This window comes from Oncorhynchus gorbuscha, linkage group LG10 (assembly GCF_021184085.1).
Source record: "Oncorhynchus gorbuscha isolate QuinsamMale2020 ecotype Even-year linkage group LG10, OgorEven_v1.0, whole genome shotgun sequence".
NCBI lineage: Eukaryota > Metazoa > Chordata > Actinopteri > Salmoniformes > Salmonidae > Oncorhynchus > Oncorhynchus gorbuscha.
In genome coordinates, this window is record NC_060182.1 from 5,603,098 (window position 1) to 5,610,597 (window position 7,500).

At 52.4% G+C, this 7,500-nt stretch overlaps 1 protein-coding gene across 1 annotated transcript in view; it reads right to left on the minus strand.

Annotated features, from left to right (window-relative positions):
- Nucleotides 1–6,391, minus strand: part of LOC124045399 (arginine-glutamic acid dipeptide repeats protein-like) — a 277,031-nt gene extending 270,640 nt beyond the window's left edge. The window contains 1 exon segment of the mRNA XM_046364695.1: nt 5,773–6,391. The gene's annotated coding sequence lies outside the window, so the exon portion shown is untranslated.
- Nucleotides 6,392–7,500: the final 1,109 nt, after the last annotated feature.

Sequence of the window (7,500 nt, forward strand, 5' to 3'; positions counted from 1 at the left end):
GGACTCTCAACCCCCCATTCTATAGTTACAGGGACTCTCAACCCCCCATTCTATAGTTACAGGGACTCTCACCCCCCATTCTATAGTTACAGGGAACCAGATATGACACAGGAAGTGTACAGGGTCATCTTGATTTCCTATATCCATTATCTCTACAGCCCTGGTGCTAGGCATTAGTTAGCCAAGCCACCTGTGTCCCAAATGGCACCCTATTCCCTACATAGTGCACTACTTTAGACCAAAGCCCTATAGCACCCTATTCCCTATATAGTGCACTACTTTAGACCAGAGCCCTATGGCACCCTGTTCCCTATATAGTGCACTACTTTAGACCAGAGCCCTATGGCACCCTGTTCCCTATTTAGTGCACTACTTTTGAGGGTCCTGGTCAACAGTAGTGCCCTATAAAAAAAATAATAGGATGCCTTTTGGGCTGTTCTCGATACCCTCCTCCTCCTCCCACTCCTCCTCCTCCTTCTCCTCCTCCCACTCCTCCTCCTTCTCCTCCTCCTCCTCCCCTCCTCCTCCTCCTCCTCCTCCTCCCACTCCTCCTCCTCCCCCTCCTCCTCTTCCTCCCACTCCTCCTCTTCCTCCCACTCCTCCTCCTCCTCCTCCTCCTCCCACTCCTCCTCCTCCTCCCACTCTTGCTCCCACTCCTCCTCTTGCTCCCACTCCTCCTCTTGCTCCCACTCCTCCTCTTGCTCCCACTCCTCCTCTTCCTCCCACTCCTCCTCTTCCTCCCACTCCTCCCTCCCACTCCTCCCACTCCTCCCACTCCTCCTCTTCCTCCCACTCCTCCTCCTCTTCCTCCTCTTCCTCTTCCTAATACTCCTCCTACTCCTCCCACTCCTCCTCCTTCCACTCCTCCTCTTCCTCCTCTCCCCTTGCTGGTGGATTAATCACATCAGAATCATTAAGCTGCTAGAGGTCAGTGCTCAGCTAACAGGCTAACAGGGGGGGAGACACGACAGACAGGCCACATGACTGCAGTACCACAGGAAATACTGTGACCATCTACTCGATTAACATTACAGAGTTCATATTGGACTCTTAGTTGTTTTTTTATGAGAAACGATTGAGAAAAACAAATGACTTAGATGGTCATTTCTAGAAAAGATGGTTGTAATACTACACCCCCCTCTTTGATTTGACTAATAATAGCCTAATCTAAAAGCAATCTTTGTACTGTGAGGAGGGGGGGGGGGATCAGTCACTTTCTCAATATCCTGTGGATGGGACCACCGACTTCACTGCAGTCACACGCATACATTTTATAAAGTCAACAATCACTTCCTCTTCCTAGTAGGCCTGGCCTATACATAACCAATCAGATAAGACGACTGAAGTCTACCGGTCCACTACAGGACAAGACACACGCTGCTGTTGTCTGGCCCAAATCTTATGTTCAAATCCTATTTTCAATCATTTCCCCTACCTACTATGACCAGTACCAGGGGTGTGTTCACTAGGATCTAAACTAGAAAGCAATACCTGAATTTGTTCAATTACTGTAGTCTAGACCTGACAGGCCACACCCCCACCCAATACTGTAGTCTAGACCTGACAGGCCCCACCCCCACCCAATACTGTAGTCTAGACCTGACAGGCCCCACCCCCACCCAATACTGTAGTCTAGACCTGACAGGCCCCACCCCCACCCAATACTGTAGTCTAGACCTGACAGGCCCCACCCCCACCCAATACTGTAGTCTAGACCTGACAGGCCACACCCCCACCCAATACTGTAGTCTAGACCTGACAGGCCCCACCCCCACCCAATACTGTAGTCTAGACCTGACAGGCCCCACCCCCACCCAATACTGTAGTCTAGACCTGACAGGCCCCACCCCCACCCAATACTGTAGTCTAGACCTGACAGGCCCCACCCCCACCCAATACTGTAGTCTAGACCTGACAGGCCACACCCCCACCCAATACTGTAGTCTAGACCTGACAGGCCCCACCCCCACCCAATACTGTAGTCTAGACCTGACAGGCCCCACCCCCACCCAATACTGTAGTCTAGACCTGACAGGCCACACCCCCACCCAATACTGTAGTCTAGACCTGACAGGCCCCACCCCCACCCAATACTGTAGTCTAGACCTGACAGGCCCCACCCCCACCCAATACTGTAGTCTAGACCTGACAGGCCCCACCCCCACCCAATACTGTAGTCTAGACCTGACAGGCCCCACCCCCACCCAATACTGTAGTCTAGACCTGACAGGCCCCACCCCCACCCAATACTGTAGTCTAGACCTGACAGGCCCCACCCCCACCCAATACTGTAGTCTAGACCTGACAGGCCCCACCCCCACCCAATACTGTAGTCTAGACCTGACAGGCCCCACCCCCACCCAATACTGTAGTCTTGACCTGACAGGCCCCACCCCCACCCAATACTGTAGTCTAGACCTGACAGGCCCCACCCCCACCCAATACTGTAGTCTAGACCTGACAGGCCCCACCCCCACCCAATACTGTAGTCTAGACCTGACAGGCCCCACCCCCACCCAATACTGTAGTCTAGACCTGACAGGCCCCACCCCCACCCAATACTGTAGTCTAGACCTGACAGGCCCCACCCCCACCCAATACTGTAGTCTAGACCTGACAGGCCCCACCCCCACCCAATACTGTAGTCTAGACCTGACAGGCCCCACCCCCACCCAATACTGTAGTCTAGACCTGACAGGCCCCACCCCCACCCAATACTGTAGTCTAGACCTGACAGGCCCCACCCCCACCCAATACTGTAGTCTTGACCTGAGAGGCCCCACCCCCACCCAATACTGTAGTCTAGACCTGACAGGCCCCACCCCCACCCAATACTGTAGTCTAGACCTGACAGGCCACACCCCCACCCAATACTGTAGTCTAGACCTGACAGGCCCCACCCCCACCCAATACTGTAGTCTTGACCTGACAGGCCCCACCCCCACCCAATACTGTAGTCTAGGCCTGACAGGCCACACCCCCACCCAATACTGTAGTCTAGAGCTGACAGGCCCCACCCCCACCCAATACTGTAGTCTAGGCCCCACCCCCACCAACAGTACCCTCTAACTTTAAGTTCTCTCACCTACAGCGAAGAGAGCTGCATGTGCTGGGGGAGGGAGGGCTGCTGTGTAGGGGGAGGGAGGGAGGGGGGGAGGGGGAGGGCTGCTGTGTAGGGGGAGGGAGGGAGGGAGGGCTGCTGTGTAGGGGGAGGGAGGGAGGGAGGGCTGCTGTGTAGGTGGAGGGAGGGAGGGAGGGCTGCTGTGTAGGTGGAGGGAGGGAGGGAGGGCTGCTGTGTAGGGGGAGGGAGGATGGGCTGCTGTGTAGGGGGAGGGAGGGAGGGCTGCTGTGTAGGGGGAGGGAGGCCTGCTGTTTAGGGGAGGGAGGGCTGCTGTGTAGGGGGAGGGAGGCCTGCTGTTTAGGGGAGGGAGGGCTGCTGTGTAGGGGGAGGGAGGGCTGCTGTGTAGGGGGAGGGAGGGCTGCTGTGTAGGGGGAGGGAGGCCTGCTGTTTAGGGGGAGGGAGGGCTGCTGTGTAGGGGGAGGGAGGGAGGGCTGCTGTGTAGGTGGAGGGAGGGAGGGCTGCTGTGTAGGTGGAGGGAGGGAGGGAGGGCTGCTGTGTAGGGGGAGGGAGGGAGGACTGCTGTGTAGGGGGAGGGAGGGAGGGCTGCTGTGTAGGGGGAGGGAGGGATGGCTGCTGTGTAGGGGGAGGGGGAGGGCTGCTGTGTAGAGGGAGGGCTGCTGTGTAGGTAGAGGGAGGGAGGGCTGCTGTGTAGAGGGAGGGGGGCTGCTGTGTAGGTAGAGGGAGGGCTGCTGTGTAGAGGGAGGGAGGGCTGCTGTGTAGAGGGAGGGAGGGAGGGCTGCTGTGTAGGTAGAGGGAGGGAGGGCTGCTGTGTAGAGGGAGGGAGGGAGGGCTGCTGTGTAGGTAGAGGGAGGGAGGGCTGCTGTGTAGAGGGAGGGAGGGCTGCTGTGTAGAGGGAGGGAGGGCTGCTGTGTAGAGGGAGGGAGGGCTGCTGTGTAGGTAGAGGGAGGGAGGGCTGCTGTGTAGAGGGAGGGAGGGAGGGCTGCTGTGTAGGTAGAGGGAGGGAGGGCTGCTGTGTAGAGGGAGGGAGGGCTGCTGTGTAGAGGGAGGGATGGCTGCTGTGTAGGGGGAGGGGGAGGGCTGCTGTGTAGAGGGAGGGAGGGCTGCTGTGTAGGTAGAGGGAGGGAGGGCTGCTGTGTAGGTAGAGGGAGGGAGGGCTGCTGTGTAGATAGAGGGAGGGGGAGGGCTGCTGTGTAGAGGAGGGAGGGCTGCTGTGTAGAGGGAGGGAGGGCTGCTGGTAGAGGGAGGGAGGGCTGCTGTGTAGAGGGAGGGAGGCTGTGTAGAGGGAGGACTGCTGTGTAGAGGGAGGGAGGACTGCTGTGTAGAGGGAGGGAGGGAGGGAGGGCTGCTGTGTAGAGGGAGGACTGCTGTGTAGAGGGAGGGAGGACTGCTGTGTAGAGAGGGAGGGCTGCTGTGTAGAGTGAGGGGCTGCTGGAGGGGGAGGGCTGCTGTGGGGAGGGGGGCTGCTGTGTAGGGAGGGCTGCTGTGTAGAGGGAGGGAGGGCTGCTGTGTAGAGGGAGGGAGGGAGGACTGCTGTGTAGAGGGAGGGAGGGAGGGCTGCTGTGTAGAGGGAGGGAGGGCTGCTGTGTAGGGGGGTCTGTTTCATGTGCTGGTGTGCTGGTTCATTTTCATTGTTAAACCATCATGAAACACACCTTTTCTATCCTTGTATGTGTTGTCTGTATGTAATATAATAATATATGCCGTTTAGCAGACGCTTTTATCCAAAGCGACTTACAGTCATGTGTGCATACATTCTACGTATGGGTGGTCCCGGGGATCGAACCCACTACCCTGGCGTTACAAGCGCCATGCTCTACCAATTGAGCTACAGTTGTCTGTATGTGTTGTCTGTATGTGTTGTCTGTATGTGTTGTCTGTATTTGTATGCTTGATGTTAATGTACATAGAGCTGAAACCCACATTTCCCCCATGGGGATAATAAAGTCATTAATTATCTTATCCATCTTAGTATTTCACTGATGAAGCAGATATACAATTAAGCTACAACCTCTATCCCATAATGACCTTCTGTAAACAATAACTAGGTCATATTCAATTTCACATCAACAGTGAGGCCTTGTGGGGGGATTCCCCCTGACCCCCCCCCCCCCCCCCCCACAGCATGGTGGGCCCTTTGTGTTGAGGATTACAGTAATCGGTTTCGTTTGATCTTCACACATCACAGACAAAGTGTGTGTATACACATTAGATTGTGAAACTCCAATAGTGATGATTAGTAGTTGGTTGGAAAACTATAAACTTCAAAACGTAGTCTCCATATATATATATATATATATATATATATATAGCTAGTAAACCTATTAAACCCCAGCCATTTTCACGTGATTCCGTTTGAAATGTGAACCAGTTGAAACCCCGTTAAAAGGAGAGGTGTGTGATGACTATGTCTGTCTTCTCTCCAGTGTGTTCAGCAACAACAATGCAGCCAACTTTCAGCTCGCTACAACAGACAAAAACATTTGACTCTAGGTCACACGGGCTGGCTACTCCCCCCACACACTTCCAACTACTGTAACTACAATATCATAACAGCCACACTTGTAGGAAAAAATTATAATAACATGTAAAAAACGATACAAATGTAACTGGTGTTTTTAATGTAATGAACTCGTCCCAACATGCCATATATTTACCCCCCTCCTCTCCCATTTTAATATCCAACTACTCACCCGCCAGTCTGATGACTCTAGACTTCCAAAGCAACTTCAAAAACCCAAATCCTCGCCAAGGACAACCATGCAGAATGAACTCCGTGTGCTGGGCCAAGTCCAAGAAACCAGAGGGCTGAAACAAATCCGGCACATACACGTTTATCCTTTTAGCTGTTACACAGGAAAACCGCCACTCTTTGCCTCAACAAAAGACGGCCTGCACTCACTTTGATCATGTAATCACGTACAAATCGTCGAGGCAGCCTTTTTTTTTTCAAAACACAAACACACACACGGTTCGCCTTCGTTTCCCCCCTTTTTTTCCCCTCGTCGTGGTGTATCTCCTTGATATCTTGCGCGTTGAAAAGTATATCGGTTAGATTGAGAGGTCTAGTTCGGGAAGGTAGGAAATCATTAAGTTCGCTTTTCGTTCACAGCCTCTGCTTCCTTTTTTTTCCACACACACACACACACACACACTCTCTCTCTCCTCCTCCTCCTCCTCGCTCCCCCTTTCATATGCACACATTCCACGTTCTCTCTCTCTGTAGGCTGAATCCCCCCTTCAGCTGTTCAACAGACACATTCACATGGCTGAGCTAGTCTTTCTTTAACCAGACACTAGTTTAGGAGAATACACCGCCACCACCACCCAACAATAAAACACCGAGCAAAACAAAAACACGGTGTGGATTGTAAATGCTCGCCGGTGGGATAGGAGAGGACAAAGGAGAGGGGCGAGGAACGGGTTGATGACTGATAGTTGGGTGATTATGATTTAAAATAAAACTGCATCGGTAAGCAAGATGTACAGCATGTAACGTGTCCCTACCGGGCAAGATCAAGCGTTCACTTTACATGGCAGCTGTGTGTGTAAAGGTACAATACCACAATGATGATGAGCCTCTCGCTGTTCCACACAGCACCACACACACACACACACACACACACACACACACACACACACACACACACACACACACACACACACACACACACACACACACACACACACACACACACACACACACACACACACACACACACACACACACACACACACACCAATACATCTCCACATTACGCCCCAGCTAAAGAGATAAGAAGATTGGACTGGATGAATACAATAAACTATTGTTATATGATATATGGTTTGGAAATACATCTGCCATCTCACTCACAGCCTACATGTTAACTGTTGAGATTTATAGTAATAAACAGTGTGGGGACATTAAGTAGGGGATTACAATATTGGTGTTTGATTACTGACCAGTGTAAAACCATGCAGTGGACAGAGAGAGGTGTGTGAAATACATGGAAGGTAATGTGGAGGTGGATGTGCCCTGTGTGTGTGTGGAAGCTGATCTCTCATGTCCATTTTCTTTCTAATTTGCATTTGTCCATAATGAGTTAATGAGTCTCTTCAGCTTTGGCAGAGATCTTGCCATTTTGAGTGAGAATTCACACCCGAGGGGAATACGTAGAAAGAAACATGAACCTTTTATGCAGGTTTGTGTGACCTGAAACAGCAGTGACAGAGGAGCGCTAAAGGACCGCTGTGAGTCCCCTGGCTCATTTGGATTGGCTGCTCCAGCAGGGTTGCATTCATTAGGGTACACCGTAACAAAACAGGTTTTTTTTTTTTTTTTATGTTTCCAAGCGGAAAATGAAAACAATCATTTGTTATTGGTCAAGTCCAGGTAGTCCCTGCTGTTTCAGTTTTGTTTAATTCCATTTGGTGCCTAA